Source organism: Schistocerca serialis, chromosome 12 (genome assembly GCF_023864345.2).
Source record: "Schistocerca serialis cubense isolate TAMUIC-IGC-003099 chromosome 12, iqSchSeri2.2, whole genome shotgun sequence".
Classification (NCBI taxonomy): Eukaryota; Metazoa; Arthropoda; class Insecta; order Orthoptera; family Acrididae; genus Schistocerca; species Schistocerca serialis.
In genome coordinates, this window is record NC_064649.1 from 71,451,872 (window position 1) to 71,472,607 (window position 20,736).

The 20,736-nt window shown below is 42.1% G+C and overlaps 1 protein-coding gene across 1 annotated transcript in view; it reads left to right on the plus strand.

Annotated features, from left to right (window-relative positions):
- Nucleotides 1–823: 823 nt before the first annotated feature.
- The window catches only part of LOC126427941 (homeotic protein Sex combs reduced-like), a 327,944-nt gene continuing 308,031 nt past the window's right edge, over nucleotides 824–20,736 (plus strand). The window contains exon 1 of the mRNA XM_050089832.1: nucleotides 824–2,650. The gene's annotated coding sequence lies outside the window, so the exon portion shown is untranslated. The remainder of the gene's footprint in view (nucleotides 2,651–20,736) is intronic.

The following is a 20,736-nucleotide window of genomic DNA, read 5'->3' on the forward strand; positions in this document are numbered from 1 at the left end:
TTAAAAGTCGTATCGAGGTTGTAAAGCCGGCCGGTGTGGTCGTGTGGTTCTAGGCGCTTCAGTCTGGAACCGCGTGACCGCTACGGTCGCAGGTTCGAATCCTGCCTCGGCCATGGATGTGTGTCATGTCCTTACGTTAGTTAAGTTTAAGTAGTCCTAAGTTCTAGGGGACTGATGACCTCAGCTGTTAAGTCCCATAGTGCTCAGAGCCATTTGTACAATTTTTTTGAGGTTGTAAACGGATTTTCAGACAAAATTGTCAATTAATTTCTTAGTAATGTGGGCAACCTGGAATTTCTGTACGTGGTATGCCAGTGTCTGGTTGCGATTCAATTTAAGGGCTGTGGCGAGCGACTGGTCACAAAGCATATTTAATCACGGCCGGGACCTGCGCGGAGTGCGGACAAATAGCCTCGCAGAGCAAACCAGATCGGCGCAGGGAGAATTAATAAACACGCCGCGGCGCGGGACGGCAGCGAAGCGGCAGCAAACACCACCTCCTCCGTATGTCGCCGCCCAACGCGGCCTGTGAGCGCGCAGGACGTTGCAAGAATTTGAAGTAGCGTTGCGCCGGGGGGTGGGGGGCGGGGGGCGGGAGCAGAGACCACGCCGCCAGCCGGTGGGGTGGGGGAAAGCGTGGTGGTAGGGGGCGCGTCCCGGCCACGGCGGCAGTGGAGCCCGGCCGGTGGTGGGGGTTGAGGGGACCCGCACGGCGCGGTGGTGGGGGAAGCGGCTCGCGGCGGCGTGGAGGGAGGGGGGGACGGCTCATTGCCGAGTTACCACGAGGTCGCCAGCGATAGATTTACAACCAACCATCGGCCCGGAGAAGAAACACCGACAGGCGCGCACCGCCGTTCGGGACTTGCAAGGAACAGCGGATCAACAGCAAGCGATCGCCGCCTAGCGCCCTGTCACTTCCGGGACGGTCCGTCAACATCGTCACACACGTCGCGGCGATGACCGCCCGCCCGAACTCGCCGAGCTTCGCTCCCGTCTCGGGATGAAACTGCGGCGACTTTCCTGTCGCTAAGAACTCGTCACCAGGGTGATAAATCGCCGTTGGCAGCCTCCTTCAGAGTTCTCCGGACGGGCCAGCCTACCTGCGGCACCGATTAACAGGTGACAGCCTCGGATCTGAGAACGTGGAGAGTGTATTCTGACACGAAGCCAGCCCCAAAACACACGACATCAGCACCTTCGGCTCATCCACTTGGTCGGGAAACCTGCTCCACTGCGGACGTTGGACATTTTTCCCCGAAGTCGACATGGAGGACGATGCGAGCGATGTACGGATCGCACAGCCGACTGAAGGACTTCCGATCGAGGCTTGATTGCTCTCGAATTGCACGCAGCGCCGTACAACGAGTGTGTGGTGTCTTGCTCTCTGAAACTCTTGCATCCGCCCGCCGGGATCTGCGTAGCGCGGCAAAAGCAACAGTTGGCACATTATTAACGGGACAATACTGGCACGATTCTCCACAGGTCTGACGCCATCTGCCTGTTCATCTACCGTGTGAAACTCCCCTACAGACCTCTACTATAAAGTCATAAGGTAGAGTCCAATAGCTGTTCATTAATCAATTTACGTAGTTGTGCCGGTGTCGCTATTATATGGAATTAATCCACAAGTAGTGCAATATAAAAATTTGTCTAGCAGTAATATAGTCTGTGTACTGCTTTAGTGGAAAGTAGTATAAAGTACTGTTTCTCAGGCGTCAGACCGCTGCTGACATCGGAGGAAACTAGCGATTACGTACTGCGTTAAAAATAGCTCGCGGAAGGTCGCGCAGCAGTGTTGCAAAAAAACACACGCGAAAGACAGCAATTTCGGAGCAACAGCAGTCGAAACTGTTTGCGTCTTCCAACAGAGCTGCTCCTGGATGGTAGTATTCTTGATATCTGACGCGAAAGGTGACTTTTAATGCGTGTGCTGAATCGAAGTAAATGTCATTGTTTTACTTAGCAGTTTAACGATTAAATAGAAGACAGACGAGCTTGTTTCGCATGCTGTGAGTGTGGAATGACGAAAGTGCACGAGTTACGAAGATAAAGCTGCTGCTGTCAAAACTGACGTCTTTGTCTAAACTGGTGTGTAAAAGTTGGACATTTGTTGTCACGAAACAGGTGTATCAATAGTAGCAGAGAAAACAATTCGACGTAATTTGACTACTTGTCTGTGCGGGGTAGTAGCGTATTTTAGGGTAAAAAAAGTAGTTCACTGCCTGTATCCGAAGGAATATTTCTCCTCGTGTGTCAACAGACCAGAACGGTGAAATATATATATAGAAAGTGTGGCCTGGAGTGCAAGACACCTGTCGCGTTTATCGGGAGATATAACTGCCGGAGCAACTTGGCAGCAGGTCCGGGAGAAGACAAGAAGAAACGAAGAGAGCGGCGGTGAAGACGACGGCGACGACGACGCGCGGTGACCACGCTACTCGGCCGTCAGCTGTTTTCCAGGGACGCTTCCAGCTCCAGAAGAAGGGGGAGCGGCCGGCGAGAGGGAAAATTTACGACCCACCGGGCGATCAATTATTGTCCGCGACTGGAGGCCAGCCCTACGTGCGTGCGTGCGTGCGCCGCTGCGTAGCGCTTCCAGCACGCGCCGCGCCGCTGCCAGGCGACGGGAAAAGCGGAAAATTGCGCCCAGGTGAGTTTCACCGCCCCCAAGTACCTGTCTGTTTTCATATCAACACCCTCATTATTTTTTAATTTTTTCGTTGGTCAGCCATTCAGAGACCCCGACTATGTTAAACAGTCATGACAACTGCTGTCAGTTTTTTTTTTTTCCTTCGCTTAAACCGAATGTTTTTCATTATTGTGTAGATCTAGTAAGGTTTCCATCCGAACATTTGGCACCATTAGCTCATTTGTCGTCTCCTAAACAACCCGAACATCACTACAGCTGTTCTGAAGATATTTCGCTTTTTGCGCCTTTAGCTTCTCTACATTTTTTCTGACGTTCCTGTACCTCTCTATTCTTCTGTTCAGTTTGCATGGAATGTGTTTCGAGACATTCATACTTCCTGGCTGTCAAATCGAACTCTAAGCGCATTGTGTGTGTGATTTTTTTTTTCTATTTTTGAATGTATTCCTTGTCTGGACATTTTTATATAGATCTTGTTTTTTATAAATTGGAACCTATATAAAGTGTGGCACACTTCTCTTTTTTCTTTCTAATTTATTGCGTTAGTATACATCCCTTTATTTACTTCGTTAGTCAACCATCTAAGGACCACGATAACTTTTGTGACAGTTGTCAGTTTTCTTTTTTTTTCGTTTAGTCACATGATTTCCGTTAATGTGGTGCGCCTAATATGGTGTTCATTTAAAGTTTTGGCACGAGTAGCTCATATCTCGTCTCTGAAAGAGACATACGTCACTACAGCCGCGCTGAAGATATTTCGGTTTTCTGCGTCGATCTTCTCTATCCAATTCCCGTAGGCCTTTTCTGTCGTTCATGTACCTCGCTATTCTTGTTTTCGGTTTGTAATCAAACGTGTTGTCGTTGCTTTTCATCAGGTAGGAGTTTTCTGTCTCCTTATGTGGCTATAAAATCAAACTCTATCTTTTTGCATTTTCTTTGTAATTTTTTTCTTTTTTCCTATTTTAGAATTGATAGGCCTCGTTTGGTCTTTGTTATACAGATCCTACATTCATAGCATGGCATCTGTATAACTTGTAACTTTTTCTCTCTTTTTCTGTCCAATTTATTGCCTTAGTAGACAGCTCTTTATTTACTTCGTTATTACTGTAGTTAAACACCTACGGATCCCGGTATGCGTATAACTGTTAAGACTGTAGCTGCCAGTTCTAATTTTCGATCACATGTTTTTCATTAATGTGATTGTATTGAGAACGATGGTCTTCTGAACATTAGGCACGGGTGGCTTATTTCTCGTCTCTTGAAAGGCCTAAACGTCATTACAGCTGTTCTACAGATATTTCCATTTTGTCTGTATTTAACTTTTCCGCCAGTTTCATCTAGCTCTTTTCTGACGTTCAAGTAACTCGATATTCTGTATTTTCTGCTTCAAGTTAAATGTCTTAAGATTCGTTTCATTGATTAGGAGTCATTAATAAAAAAAAGTTGGAAATAAAATCGAACCACACCTTTGTGCATCGTGTCTGTAATTTTTTCTACTTTAGAATATGTTTCTTTGTTGGACTTTATTTCATGTAGATCACGTTTTTATGATTTGGATTCGGTGTGTAGTGTAAAATCTTTATCCCTTTGCTTTCTAGATTATTACACTAGTAAACATTTCTTTATTTACATCGTTAGTCAACCCTCTAGAGACCACGATAACCGTGTAGCTTTTATGACAGCTGTTGCCAGGTTTTTTTCCGTTTAAGCCACATGTTTCGCATTAATTTACTGTACCTAGTACGGTGTTCATCAGCAAATTTCCCACCAGAAGCTCAATTTTCGTGTCTGAAAATCCTGAACGCAACCACAGCTGTTGTAAAAGATATTTTGGCTTCCTGTGTATTTAGCTTTTCTTCCCATTTCCTCTACATTTTTTCTGACGTTATGTACCTCGATTTTCATGTTTTCGGATTCAAGCCAAATAAGTTTCGTTAATTTGAAGTCATTCATATTACGTTGTAGTAACATCGACCTCTGTCTTTGTGCACTATGTCTGTAATTTTTTTCTATATTAGAACGTATTCATTTTTAGACCCCGTTTTTGTTGCCGAATTTATTGCAACATCTTTCTCTAGTTTCTTTCTGACTTATTGCGGCAGATGCGTATAGACGTAGTCGTTTTATGACAGAGTTGCAATGATGAATTTTGGTGTTTATGGAAAAACAAATTTAACAGTAAAGGTTTCGTGTGATTTAGACAGCTGTCAATCATCGTTCTTCCAGCTGTTTGCTTGTAATCCATTTGTCCAGATATTTAAAACTATTCACGCGTTTTATTGTTCCGAATCTTGTTTCTAGCTGAGCTGTATTGTCATATTTGACATTACGCCCGTTTTCTACAAAACATATTTCCAACCCAGTTTGTTCTGCTGTGTCTTTTGTCCATTAATTTGTTTTATTGCTATTTCTAACTCTCCTGTCATTATGGTTGTATCATCTGCAAACAGTCTATTTCCACACCACTCTTAATGGTACTAGCCGTTAAAAATTGAAATAGGTTCCGAAGTTCGTTTCTTCCGCCGTTCTTGTAATTTTTTCTCATAAGCAACTGAACAACAGCGGCGAGGGTTTATCCCAGTTTCGAATGCCAATTCCCATCACCATTATTATTACTACTATTATTACTATTTATTACCAGTTTACGTCAGTGCTCTGTCAGGATTGGCTGGACTGCGTCAGAATTATATTAAACTACAATAATAATACAACAATGAAACAGATCTTATAACAACCTTGAAATACAATATCAGTGTTGTTGTTAGTGCAATAGCTCAGAGTCGCAAATCTGGTATCATTGTTCTGTCAGCAGAAAACAAAAATTCAGACACAGAGCGTAAACATTTTTCTGTTTGACAATACGAGTTCTTTTCTTTGAACAGCTCTGCTGGAAGGATCTGAAGAATGGTAGCACACTATTTTCTAATGCCTCCATTAGTAAACTACCTTGTATCTTACTTAGTCTATCGACATCTTGGTGTGTCTAGACTGTCGTTATTCCATATTTTGCGATGGTCAATAAGGAGTTTCACGCTGAAAGTGTCAGCTTTACGTGAATGAGGCAGTTCAACTCATGTTATGAGCAGTCCAGCAAAGATTTTCTTCCTCTTAGATGTAATGATCTTTACTCATTTATTCAGTAGGAACAGCTTCTTCCTGAGCAAATTAAACACACTCACCAACTAGAAGCCGATGTTTCGTGCCGTGACAACAAGTAGATGAAAAACGCAGCAATGTGGCATACCTCAAATCATTCATAATTAGTGTCACCACCCACAATCCCAGTACTGCAGACGCTTAATACATAATCTAGTGGCACTAGAAAATTTCTAGTAATGAACTATCATTACTTAAACAATGGCCCAAATCAACTTTTATTTATTTTTTAGAAATCTTCCGTTACAGTCAAAATAAGAATCACGTACAACCTGCTGAATTAGCTTTATGAATCTCCGTTATTCATGTGTCCACATATTTCCTTCATTTTTTCGCTTGAGTCATATGTACGTTGATGTTTTCACCTCTTGTTTTTGATTTCTTAATTTGGTTCGTATTCGATATTAGCCGGCCGAAGTGGCCGTGCGGTTAAAGGCGCTGCAGTCTGGAACCGCAAGACCGCTACGGTCGCAGGTTCGAATCCTGCCCCGGGCATGGATGTTTGTGATGTCCTTAGGTTAGTTAGGTTTAACTAGTTCTAAGTTCTAGGGGACTAATGACCTCAGCAGTTGAGTCCCATAGTGCTCAGAACCATTTTTGAACCATATTCGATATTAAACAGTAGAGGGCTGAAGTGTTCAATTTTAGGGTTAATGACAACTTTACTTTTGTTGTAGGTTTGTCGTCATTGTCTTGCCCTCGGAATAACCAGAAATTAATAACTAAGCCAATTTTCTTGTCAGCCATCTAGGACTCAATCTTTCGACATGCGTATAAAATATATTAATTTTTTCCCCACATGATGATAATTTTCCACATTAACTCTTACTTTAAATGCTATTCCTGTTGTTCTATTGCCTTGTATGTGCCTCAAAATTTTTATTCCTTATGCCTTCATTTTTTTATGGATCCTAAAATTAGTGTTTAAGGTACATGCATACACCCTATGTGAATTATTATCTTACAGCCTCAAACATTACTCTGTTTGGCACACCTATAAAATTTTGTAGCGGTCATTACATACTGAAAGGTAGATATTTGTCGACACATTTTCACGTAAAATGTAACCACAAACGCCACTTCATCGAGAGAAGATGCTGCAGTTCGAATATTTTCGTAGTACGCAAGAGTTAATACGAAGAATGGCCTGTGTCTCATACTCAAAACTGCCGTATTTTGTAATTTTCTCGGTTCTTTCGCATAATGGCAAATGTTTATAACACAGCAGCGACCGATTTCTTTTTTCTTTTAGTTCAGTTTCGTCCTCAAAAGCGTGCGACGGCTCTTTCCAGCAAGTGAACCACGTACGTTGAAACGATTTCTCGGAAAGATCGTCAACTTGATTGCGGCCAGTGACACGATATTGCGAAACAAATTTGCTGTAAAAGCAATTGCCCTGATTTAATGTAAAATAAAAAAGAAGGTACTGCGAAATAATGCTTGTACGGTCATCTCGGAGTTGGTTTCACTTTCTTACGACAAGCAGACTGGAAAGAAAGCATTGATTATAGAATGGTTTATTAAAACAGTTAGAATTTTTTTTTATTCGCTCTGCAGAGAGTCGGATCAGCGAATGTTCACGCCGACTTCTTCTTTGTTGTCTGCTGTGAGGAAAATCTCCTCGGCTACTACCATCTTTTCCTACAATATTTCGCTCTCTCTCTCTCTCTCTCTCTCTCTCTCTCTCTCTCTCTGGACAAAACCATGATAACTGCATCAAGAGCACAAGTAAATTTTGACCCATCAAAATAGTTCACACAGCCCACAATAAAGTACCAGTTTCCATCTAAGCGCGTCAGTTTCCAACGGCGCTACCACTAATGTTTTGACGCGCATGTTCTTCAGGATGTTACTCTTGTAAATATCACCATGGAGTGGTGAGCCTCCTAGCTTGAGAAAAACTAAATATTTCAAGGAAATAATTCGTGGGTAGCGATTCGCTCTCCTACGATTATCATTACGGTCGCAGCTACAAGCCACAGGATAAAAAGTATTTAAAGTTTTTCGCAATGTTGTGAACGTTTCTAGTGTTTTTTCTCACATTTTCATGTACGCCACCATTCTGTACCCCTTTAATCTAATTTCTTCGAGTGGCTATACACTTTCAGTTAAATTTTGTAGTGTTTTGTCTGAAAAGGAAAAAAAAATGTAGACTGCGAAATTATTCTCCCTTGCTCTGTATCAGTTCCGCTAATTTTGCACAACTCTCTACAAATTATTTCATCTAGGCCGTCTGTCTGTATCTACTTTTTTTAGTTAATGCTTTTCATTCATTCGTGCTTTATTCCTGAACACTGTGCGAACGTAGACTTTTTCGTGAATGAATCAGTTTATTCTCTCGGCAGCGTGGCTTGGAGTATGCAAGTAATCGATTTATAACACATACGTTGCCGTTTCTTTCTATACTCTTGTAAAAAAAAATTTCGTTAAACTGACATTATTAAACGACAATTGATGCCACCTCTGAACAGTTACAGTTAGAATACGTAAGAGGCTACCATGACTGACCGTAGCATTATGGACAGTACAATCGCCAGTGCAAACTGCGTGCTTAATCACTCCGCAACACCATGCTCTGTATAAACGTCGGTGTGAACTGCGCATTTGATACGGTTCATCATACACATATGACGTCACACGTGATAAATGGTGCCGCGTAGCTGAGAGTACAAGAACATTCCTTTGTGCCTGCCAAGCGTCACTAAACTCACAGTTTGCGGGCTACAAAAGTCTTAGTGTAATTCGCTGTTTTGAGATAAACGCCAATAGAATAACGAAGAACCTGTAACACATAATTTGCGTTAGTTTCAACTTTATAATTACGGTTGTCACAAGGAAGGTTTATTCTATTTTTAATTACATTTTATTCCACACTATAGTACGACAACTTTTTCATAACAATTATTTAAATGAACTTAATTCTTCTGCAATATCACTTTCCACTCCGGATGCTCAAACACTGTAAATAACGACTTGTTTATACGTTTTCAACAACTTAAACCGCAATACATTAATTAACAACAACCGTCAAGGGTCTTTAGGTTGAAGACATAATGCAAGTGAAAGAGAAATGTGTTTAAAACGTGGTTGATGATGTGACTAGGCTCGAAACGTTTACTGCTAATTTAAAAGAAACGCGAGAAATTTTGAAGCTGCAAATGTCTTAAACTGAACGCAACAAAGCACGTTTCTCTCTCTCTACTGCCGAATAGTATAGAATATTTCCTCTCTAAGACAGAAGTTAGTTACTCCTATCCTCGTCTTGATTTAAAGCTGTAATTCCACAACTGACTTGTGGGTTACAAACGAGCCGTATTATTTTTCTCAATGTTATTCAACACCTCATCTGCTGGAACCTTTTACTGCAGGAGGCTATTGTCTGACATCCCCCTAGGATTACTTTAGTTTTGCAAGATGTTTCGTTTCTGTGGCTTTATTGCAAAGAATGTTAACCACTCTGTTTACAGGGATGTGAATGACGAATGACTCATTTCATTGGAAAATAAAAGGAATTTCGACTGCGGATATGGTTTGTCAGGACTGAGATACATATTTCCCTTTCCATTCAAGCGGTTTTTGTTTTGCGTTGTTTCGTCGTATCCTATATTTATATCCGTTCAAAAATGGTTCAAATGGCTCTGAGCACTATGGGACTTAATTTCTGAAGTCATCAGTCCCCTAGAACGTAGAACTACTTGAACCTAACTAACATCACACACATCCATGCCCGAGGCAGGATTCGAACCTGCGACCGTAGCGTCGCGCGGTTCATCCCCAAGGGAACGATAGATAACAGGCAGTAGTATATTCCTAAATTCTTTGCCTAACACTGGTTTTGGAAACTTGACGGGCTTCCGTGGAGCAGTTTACGCGAATCTCTAAGTCCCTGAGTATTCACGCTTTTCAGCATTTCTGCCACGCGCTATCGTGGGTCAAACAAACAAGTAATCATTCGTGCTGCCTTTTTTTTTTTTTTTTTCATCAGTCTTTGCCGGTTCCGATGTGGCGCGCCACGAATTATTCTCTCGTGCCAACCTCTTCATCTCAGAGTAGCACTTGCAACTTGCGTACTCAGATATTTGCTGGAAGCGTTCCAATCTCTGTGTTCCTCTACAGTTTTTACCCTCTACAGCTCCCTCTAGTACCACGGAAGCTATTCCCTGATATCAGGACACATCTCCTATCATCCTCTCTCGAGGCAGATTAAAACTGTGTGCCGAACCGAGACTCTAACTCCGGACCTTTGCCTTTCGCGGGCAAGTGCTCTACCGTCTGAGCTACCCAAGCGCGTTTCACGCCCCGTCCTCAACAGCTTTACTTCCACCAGTACCTCGTCTCCTACCTTCCAAATTTCACATGAGCTCTCCTGCGAACCTTTCTGAGCTAGCACTGCTGGAAGAAAGAATATTGCGGAGACATGGCTTAGCCTGGGTGATGTAGAGAATGATATGTTCTCTCCGCTGCAGAGTGAAAATCTCATTCTGGATCCTCTCTCCACTTCTGTGTTTCCCATACGTTCTTTTCTTCGCGGATTCTGCGGATAATTTCGTCACTCCTTATCTTACTAGTCCACGTAATTTTTCAACTATCTTCTATAGATGAATATTTCGTCCATAATGGGCGTCATTGAGTGTTGCGACTGTTGATAAATACAAACAAAAGAGTTTCTGCGTCAGTCACTTATTTATTTTGCCACAATGTGTTTCGGTGGTTCACACCATCATCTTGAGGTGGAGAACATTTTTTTTTTTTACATTGGTGGTGCTGGTGAAGAGTGCAGACGTCTTTTCACAGTCGCAGACCAAGGACAATGTAGGATATTAGCAAAAGACGCAATATAACCTACACTGCCCTTGGTCTGCAACTGTGAAAAGACGTCTGTACTCTTCGCCAACACCAAACATGTAAATGAACAATTCTCCACCTGAAGATGATAATGTGAACCAACGAAACGATTAGTGGCAAAATAAACAAGTGATAGACGCAGAAACTATTTGTAAACTTCTATTGCACTATATCTCGAACATTTGTCTTCTCCTTTTCCCTTCATCTGTGGTTCACCACGAAACCATGCTGTGCTCCAAAAGCACATTCTCAAAAAATTTCTTGCTCGGATTAAGGCTTATGTTTGATATTAGCCGACTTCTCTCGGCCATGAATGCCCTCTTTGGCTTTGATAGTCTGCCTATTGTGTCGTCTTTTCTTCGACTGTCATTGTTATTTTTCTTCCGAGGTGGCAGAACTGTTTCATTACGTCTAGTTCGTGGTCCCCAACTTCTATCAGACGCTTATCGTCTTCTTATATCCTCTATTCCTCATTACTGTCGTTTTCCTTCGGTTTACTCTGAATCCATATTTACTGCTCATTAGAGCTTCCATTCCTTTCAATACATCCTGTGTCTCTTATTGACTTTCACTGAGGACAGCAATGTCATCAGCGAATCTTGTCATTGACATCCTTTCACTCTCAGCTTCAGTGCCAGTCTTAAACTTTTCCCACTCCTGCACTTCTCATAGACTGTCCAATAGAGGCGAAAGACTAAATCCGTGTCTTACACCCTCTTTAATCCGCATTTCGTCCTTGATCTTTCATTCTTATAGATCCCTCTTGCTTCTTGTATGTAACGTATTTTATCTGTGTACAGCCGACTCCCTTCTTTGTATATGCCTTAAATGATCTATTTTGATTGGGTCAAACACACTTGAGGAATATTCAAGTTTGATTGATCTCATTACTCTCTGTAACGATATTTTATGCTCAAAGACGGCTGATTTGTGTTTTCATAGCGTCCCACCAATGAATCGAAGTCTGTCACCAACTTTGCCTACAACTGAAGCTACGTGATCATTCCGCTCCATATCCTCAAAACTAGCTAGGTTTTTGTATGATTTGATGATCCTCACGTTTCATTGTCGTGTGACATTATTGATGCGCATGTACTGTCTTTATATGTTAAACTGTGGCCGAACAAGCCGGCTGCTGTGGCCGAGCGATTCTCGGCGCTTCAGTCTGGAACCGCGCGACCGCTACGGTCGCAGGTTCGAATCCTGCTTGGGGCATGAATGCGTATGATGTCCTTAGATTAGTTAGGTTTAAGTAGTTCTAAGTTCTAGGGGACTGATGACCTCAGATGTCAAGTCCCATAGTGCCCAGAGCCATTTGAACCTTTTAGTGGCCGAACAGCTGTTTACGTCAGTCTGGCGCAACAGTTATTTGCTCCAAAGTTCCCAGTCGCTGTCGTAATTAATTGCATATCAGTAAGAAATTTCGTAAGACCAGCTAAATTTTGCGAACGGGACTCGTTGGATCGTCTGTGACTCAGACTGTATCGGAGCAAATAATTACAACAGAGCAAAAGGTTTCGATATTTCGATCCCCGAGAAACGATTACGCAATAACAGGACAGTCATTGCAAAGTCAATCGCAGAGTTTTTTATTAATACTGGACGAAGTAATATCGGTATTTGTATTGTCACATCACCCAAGCAGGTCCGTTAAAGACATTTCCGAATAAATTCTAACAGAGCCATGCCTGTATAATTGCTCTAGAGAAACCAGGCAAGTAATATCTTCAACTCGGAGCTATCTCCCAACAAGTTTTTTTTTAAACGTCATTTCGGACTGCGACACGAATATGATTACGTTAATTTTAGGTGCACAGGTTTTTGTGTAATTCTTTTTCGTGCTGCAATGACCTGGAGCTGCAGCGTCTTCGAGTCTATCCATTTACAGTATGTGGCAATTCGGCACTGAATTGGCACTTTTTGAATGCTTGTGTATGCTGTGCATCAGGAGCAGTTACGGGCAACTATCAGATTGGAAGTTAGAGCTCTCCACTAATTAATTATAGTGGAATTACAGTGTTATTGATTTTGTGAATTGGAATTGTACTATGAGACCGAAGACTAGTTCTCGGGTTCTGTGCGGTGCTTCCAGATGAAAAAATGTGCATTACTTCGTTCTATGTAAATTAACGCTCTGTCACTGAATAACTAGTTGAAACATTACAGCCGGCCGAAGTGGCCGTGCGGTTCTAGGCGCTGCAGTCTGGAACCGCGAGACCGCTACGGTCGCAGGTTCGAATCCTGCCTCGGGCATGGATGTGTGTAATGTCCTTAGGTTAGTTAGGTTTAAGTAGTTCTAAGTTATAGGGGACTGATGACCTCAGCAGTTGAGTCCCATAGTGCTCAGAGCCATTTGAACCATTTGAAACATTACATCCGAGCAATCTAAACCTCTCGTTGCATTATTATTGTTGACAAAGCGAAGAAAATTACTAGTACTAGAATCCGAGTACTCCTAATAATTCAGGTCAGTTTTACGCGTACATCAAATATCGCTAAACAATCGTATTTGTAGATTCTTCTTTGCGAATTTGCGTACAGTACGGAATAATAAGTGCCCGGTATATATGGCGCTACTCTTCACTGATGGTGGAAGGAAGTCAGACACAGTCTACTAGAACGGAAACAGCGACACATATTCCTGTCGGAATATATCATTTATCATTCTTTACTATGAGGTGTAAATTTTCTGGATTGTCAACGTCGGTGTCTAATGATGGCTTTGGAAAATAAAATATTGTTTGATGGTATCGTAAGCGGTCGCCAGTTTATCAACATTTTTGTGTCCTCACTCGAAACAATAATAATCAAGAAAATGCCATTCGCTAATAAAGGTCCAGAAAATTACAGTGTGAATCTCTGTTACTGGTTTTCTAACTGATTCGAAAATTTAACTTTCTCTTTTCTGCGAAATGAGCTTCACTGACGTCTTAAAACAATGTGCCTTCCCAGGTCTCGAACCAAGACAAGTCAGGACTCGTAACGTCTTCATCAGTCGAGAACATTCACCCGTAAACGTCCCTGTATTGCTTATTGTTTGATGGCAATTAAAGGGCTTCCAAGTACATTGTAGGTGGTAGGCAAAACGACAAAAGAATTTTACTTTGGAACTGGTCCATTACAGAATCGTGTAGTACTCAAAATAATGAATGGGAACAATAAAGAGGTGTCTCAAATTTAGCTGCTAAGGCAGTGACATGAAAGGCACGCAATACATCAGACTTGGGGGAAAACTATTTCCGAACACGGCTTGAAAGCGGGCAACGTCTTGATGGACTCTACATAAGTGTGCAAAGTATTGAGTTGGTTTCAAGCACGGCAGTCACAGAGATATTCCTGCAGACAGCGTACCGTAGATCAGAAGGAGCTGTTGCTGAAGCGACGACAGACTTAGGAACAATAACCGTAATTTGTCTTCAGAAGAGTGAGGGAAAATTATGCGCCCCCGCTTCACTGTGAAGGTTTACCTTGCCGGAGGTCTTCCGACATGAATTAGCTTCTAGAGGACACCTCTTGTCTCCAGAAGTCATTATTAGTATTTTAACCGCTACCTGTTAAATTACGGTTGAATCATTTTGCATTAAGCGCAATGACATTTTGCACTGAATGGATCTATTTTCAGATGTACTTCCGACGGAAAAATGCGTGCATCCTGTTGTTCTGTAATTGCAGAGACTTCATGTACAACGATGTTTCCGAATGTTAAAGTAAAAAGAAAAGGTGCTTTGTGTTCGGTGCAAGAATTTGTGGACTGGTATGCTTCATTCCCAAAGACACACACACACACACACACACACACACACACACACACACACACACACATGATGGAACCATGCTACAAACTCACTAGTTCTTTCGACGGATAATATTTTCCTTCCTTCGTGTTTTTATAGATCCATACTGGGTTTTCTCAAACGTCATTGACATCTTTTCCCGTCATAATTTCTCAGAACATGGTCCACAACAAAGTTGTAATGAAAAAAAAAAAAAGTGTCTAAAGACAGATAAACGTAGCGACTTCGGTATTGATTGCAGCCGCATCTAATTTTTCAAAAGCTTTCTCGTTCGAGACTGAAGTTGAGATTTATGGTTACCGATACAATCAGCTCCATCTAATTCTAGTATTAACGAAGTTATATTCTACCGTTAGAAAATTTTTTCACGTTAGTTGCTGTGAAATTAAGTCTGATGCGTCTATATTAAACGCTTATTTGAACAGGTTTTTTTACAGCACCCCTCGTTGAGAAGACATTTATTTTTTTTCCTATCTCAAACATAAGCTAATTCACCGGAGACCTACATCCAGTGCTCAATACCTTTTGATCAATAGTCTAAAACGCCATGAGACCAATAGCGAAATTCACCCGCATTCGGGAGAAAAAGGGCTCTAAAATGAGAGGCACAAGTTCTGCGTGATGATACTTAAAACAAGACATTTCGCAAACAAATTTTACAATGGCATTTTAGACACAATCCTCTGTCCTAATCAACAGGTAATTTTTCTGTTTACTTTGAAAATACTAGTAATTGTTAAACGTCAGTGCCATAGTTCTGTTAAAAAGGTATCAGTAAATCAGCGTATGAAACAAAAAATGTTATTGTAATATTCGTTAGCGGGCCAGTGGTACTCTCTGAACTGGGTGCTTATCCTCAACAGTAAGAAAATTAAGCGTTAGTTTTTGGCCTTGTATGTGACATGTGCTCATTTTTTATTTCTCAGACCGTAGAAAGATGACCCCGATTAAATGAGATCAAAAATACGCGGGTTATATAATAACTGGAATAGGGTAGCTGTCATCCAGCATTCATCTTGATTAGTTACTAATTAAACAGCAAGTAATGGACAAATGTTAATACTTTTTTATCATCATCAGTTTTCTGCTATATTAGCAGGTCCTTTGCCTCTCCATTTTCTGCGATCCATTGCTTCCTTCTTAAGACTGCTGTATGTTGTACCGTCCATCATGTCACCCAGTATCTGAATCTCTTCCTTCCTCGCTTGCTTTTCCCTTCTACATAACCTTCTAAAACTGTTTTTATCAGTCCGTCATTCTTTCTTAATATATGCCCAACCCAATTTCTTTTTCTTCTTTTTTATTAGATCTAGTAACTGTCTTTTCTCTCCCACTCTTCTCAGTGCCTCTTCATTTTTTACTCTGCCCATCCGACTTATTCTTTCCATCCTCCGCCATGTCCACATCTCAAAAGCCTCCAGCCTTTCTCTGTCTTTTTACCTCAAAGTCCATGTTTCAGCGCCATACAGAACACTCCATACATTTTATGAGTCTCTTGCTGAGTTCTCTGTCCAGACCGCTGCAGAAAATTCTCCTTTTTTTAATAATAGATATCAGCAAAGCCATTTAACAGATCTTCACATATTTGTTCTTTTCGTTGCTGGATCGTGTCCCGCAATAGTACATTGATTTCATCTGTCCTCTTGAACATGGAGAGAAGATGTCAACACTGTTCTCATTTGCCAGCCATGACCAAATATTTGAGAACATTGCAATACTCCTTTTTGCGTCACGTCAAACATCCTTCTTGTAATACAAACCTATGAGATCATTTCACTTCATATCATGACAAATTGTTAGTCTGGAGCACTTGCGTGAGTCGACAGGTACCAGTTGCGACTTATTGATATTGTAGCCTCAGTATAAAATACTCTTGCCTCCTACTGAATTGCAGTATTTTACATTTCTGAACATTCAAAGCAAGTTACCAGTCTTTGCACCACTTTTAAATTCCGTAGGTATCCGAAACATTATTGGCGCAGCATTACACACGTAGTATTGCATTATAGATAAATGCACCATCTGCAAAAAATTTGACGATAGAGCCTATATTGAGACAAGGTCTTTAATACACAACATGAACAGTAAGATTACCAACCAATTTTTCTTGCGCATCTCTACTCATCTGTCGACAACTCCCAGTCCAAAATAAAGTGCTGCATTCTCCCCACCGCTGTCCAGAACATCTCCATACACACGTCTGCTGGTCATCAGGGCTCAGCTGGAAGCGAGACTCACCACTGAAGGCAATCCTACTGCAGTCAGCGAAAGTCCAGGCCGAAGACGCGCCTGCAGAGGCCCCCGACAGAGGTGGGATACCAACATGTCTGTCGTCCGCCATACGGCCGGATGGTCTAGAGTGTCATTTCTTTTCGTAATCGGACCCCTTTATTTGTCATCCACGGCAGTCTTACAGTACAGCGGTGCGTCGACGACGTTCTACGCCCAGTTTTCTTGTCCTTCATGCCAAGCCATCTTGATCTTATATTTCAGCAAGATAATGCCCGCCCTCTTTGTAGAAGGCACCTTGGGCTTATATTTCAGCAAGATAATGCCCGCCCTCTTACGGCAGTAGTTTCTACTGCTTGTCTTTGTGCTTGCCAGACGCGGATCTTTCCCCAGTCGAGAACATTTGGAGCATTATGGACAGGGTCCTCGAACTAGTTCGAAATTTTGATGATACAACTTGCCAACTGGGCAGGATTTGGCACGATGTCCCTCAAGAGGACATCAAACAACTGTACGGATCAATGTCTAGTCGAATAACTGCTTGCGTTAAGGGCCGGAGTTGACTTGCTCAATTTGTGAAGCTCTTTCTCTTGAATGAATCATCCCATTTTTCTGAAATAGTGATCATTTCCTTGTTTGCACATGCTCCATACGTACGTCAGCCGGCCGCTGTGGCCGTGCAGTTCTAGGCGCTTCAGTCTGGATCCGCGTGAAGGCTACGGTCGTAGGTTCGAATCCCGCCCCCTCGGGCTTGGATGTGTGTGATGTCCTTAGGTTTTTTTTTTTTTTTTTTGGTCATCAGTCTACTGACCGGTTTGATGCGGCCCGCCACGAATTCCTTTCCTGTGCTGACCTCTTCATCTCAGAGTAGCACTTGCAACCTACGTCCTCAATTATTTGCTTGACGTATTCCAATCTCTGTCTTCCTCTACAGTTTTTGCCCTCTACAGCTCCCTCTAGTACCATGGAAGTCATTCCGTCATGTCTTAGCAGATGTCCTATCATCCTGTCCCTTCTCCTTATCAGTGTTTTCCACATATTCCTTTCCTCTCCGATTCTGCGTAGAACCTCCTCATTCCTTACCTTATCAGACCACCTAATTTTCAACATTCGTCTATAGCACCACATCTCAAATGCTTCGATTCTCTTCTGTTCCGGTTTTCCCACAGTCCATGTTTCACTACCATACAATGCTGTACTCCAGACGTACATCCTCAGAAATTTCTTCCTCAAATTAAGGCCGGTATTTGATATTAGTAGACTTCTCTTGGCCAGAAATGCCTTTTTTGCCATAGCGAGTCTGCTTTTGATGTCCTCCCTGCTCCGTCCGTCATTGGTTATTTTACTGCCTATGTAGCAGAATTCCTTAACATCATTGACTTCGTAACCATCAATCCTGATGCTAAGTTTCTCGCTGTTCTCATTTCTACTACTTCTCATTACCTTCGTCTTTCTCCGATTTACTCTCAAACCATACTGTGTACTCATTAGACTGTTCCTTCCGTTCAGCAGATCATATAATTCTTCTTCACTTTCACTCAGGATAACAATGTCATCAGCGAATCGTATCATTGATATCCTTTCACCTTGTATTTTAATTCCACTCCTGAACCTTTCTTTTATTTCCATCATTGCTTCCTCGATGTACAAATTGAAGAGTAGGGGAGAAAGGCTACAGCCCTGTCTTACACCCTTCTTAATACGAGCACTTCGTTCTTGATCGTCCTTAGGTTAGTTATGTTTAAGTAGTTCTAAGTTCTAGGGGAGTGATGACCACAGCAGTTAAGTCCCATAGTGCTCAGAGCCATTTGAACCAATTATTTTTTTTTTTTTTTTTTTTTTTTTGACAGGAACTTCCACTATGCATTCTGCTTTGGTCGTTAATATACTCTACTGTCATTGCTTGTACCTACATTTTGTTACTATATTTAGATTTGCCCGTAAAAAGAACACTCTCAATCTCACTTTCATCATTCAGATGCCACATTGCATAGCAGACAGCTCTCACCACACAGGCGGTTTTGGGGCTTAAAGTTTTAGAAAACGTTCTGTAATCGAAGCAAAGCAGCACTCGGTATATAAAGTGCTAAAAATCAAATAAAAGCTGTCTCGATCGCGTTTTTGGGTTTTTAATCGATAGCAAACGGTTTCGGCCCTTTTCGCAGACCTACTTCAGGCTTTTCCCGGCAAAATCAGCAGTAATAGCGGGGAAAACCATGAAGATGGTCTCGGTAAAGGGTCGAAACCGGTTGCTAACGAGTGAAAAACCTGAAAACGACATCGAGACTGTTCATTTGATTTTTAGAATTCTGGCCCTGGACGTGTAAACGAAAATGACCACTGCAAAGAGATGACATCATACGGGAACAGAATGCGAGGGGCGCTAAAGTAGATGCACTTGACTCGGGTACCCAATTGAGACAAGAAATTCGATCGTATAAAAGGGGCTTTAGAGAACCGCATCTGCATAAACGCCTCGGTCGGAGAACCGCTCGCTATTGTGCGGACCCACGCGCTCCTCAGAACTCGCCAGCGTTTAGCGGCGTGAAATACGGGCGAGGCCAATGCGGGGGACGGGGCTCGAACTGCAGTCTAAATCGCCGCAAATTACGCGCCGTTTTTGTCGGCAAGAGAAAAACACGTGTGTAATTATGGACGGCAACGAGGTGACACGCTACAGACGCACACTTAAATGCCTGACGTGTGCAGTAGCTCGTCACAGACCGCACGTCTTCTAGTCGCCTACTGTACCCCCTCTCAGGTTCAACCCAAGGCCGTCATTAACTGCAGGTGTTGTGTGGTGGTCCAGCCATCCATCCATCGCTTTAACTTCTTACACGGTTCGCACTCGTTAATTTATAAAATAGGTCCAAGCAGAGCGCTACCTTTTCAGTCTCTTACTAGTTTCCCAAGAACTCTGCCGTCTTTGAGGAACAATTGGCAGGTTCCATATTATTGTTGTTGTTGTCTTCAGTCCTGAGACTGGTTTGATGCAGCTCTCCATGCTACTCTATCCTGTGCAAGCTTCTTCATCTCCCAGTACTTACTGCAACCTACATCCTTCTGAATCTGCTTAGTGTATTCATCTCTTGGTCTTCCTCTACGATTTTTACCCTCCACGCTGCCCTCCAATGCTAATTTTGTGATCCCTTGATGTCTCAGAACATGTCCTACCAACCGGTCCCTTCTTCTTGTCAAGTTATCCCACAAACTCCTCTTCTCCCCAATTCTATTCAATACCTCCTCATTAGTTATGTGATCTACCCATCTAATCTTCAGCATTCTTCTGTAGCGCCACATTTCGAAAGCTGCTATTCTCTTCTTGTCCAAACTGTTTATCGTCCACGTTTCACTTCCATGCATGGCTACACTCCATACAAATACTTTCAGAAACGACTTCCTGACACTTAAATCTATACTCGATGTTAATAAATTTCTCTTCTTCAGAAACGCTTTCCTTGCCATTGCCAGTCTACATTTTATATCCTCTCTACTTCGACCATCGTAAGTTATTTTGCTCCCTAAATAGCAAAACTCATTTACTGCTTTAAGTGACATTTCCTAATCTAATTCCCTCAGCATCACCCGATTTAATTCGACTACATTCCATTATCCTCGTTTTGCTTTTGTTGATGTTCATCTTATATCCTCCTTTCAAGACACTGTCCATTCCGTTCAACTGCTCTTCCAAGTCCTTTGCTGTCTCTGACAGAATTACAATGTCATCGGCGAACCTCAAAGTTTTTACTTCTTCTCCATGAATTTTAATACCTACTCCGAATTTTTCTGTTGTTTACTTTACTGCTTGCTCAATATACAGATTGAATAACATCGGGGAGAGGCTACAACCCTGTCTCACTCCTTTCCCAACCACTGGTTCCCTTTCATGCCCCTCGACTCTTATAACTGCCATCTGGTTTCTGTACAAATTGTAAATAGCCTTTCGGTCCCTGTATTTTACCCCTGCCACCTTTAAAATTTGAAAGATAGTATTCCAGTCAACATTGTCAAAAGCTTTCTCTAAGTCTACAAATGCTAGAAATGTAGGTTTGCCTTTCCTTAATC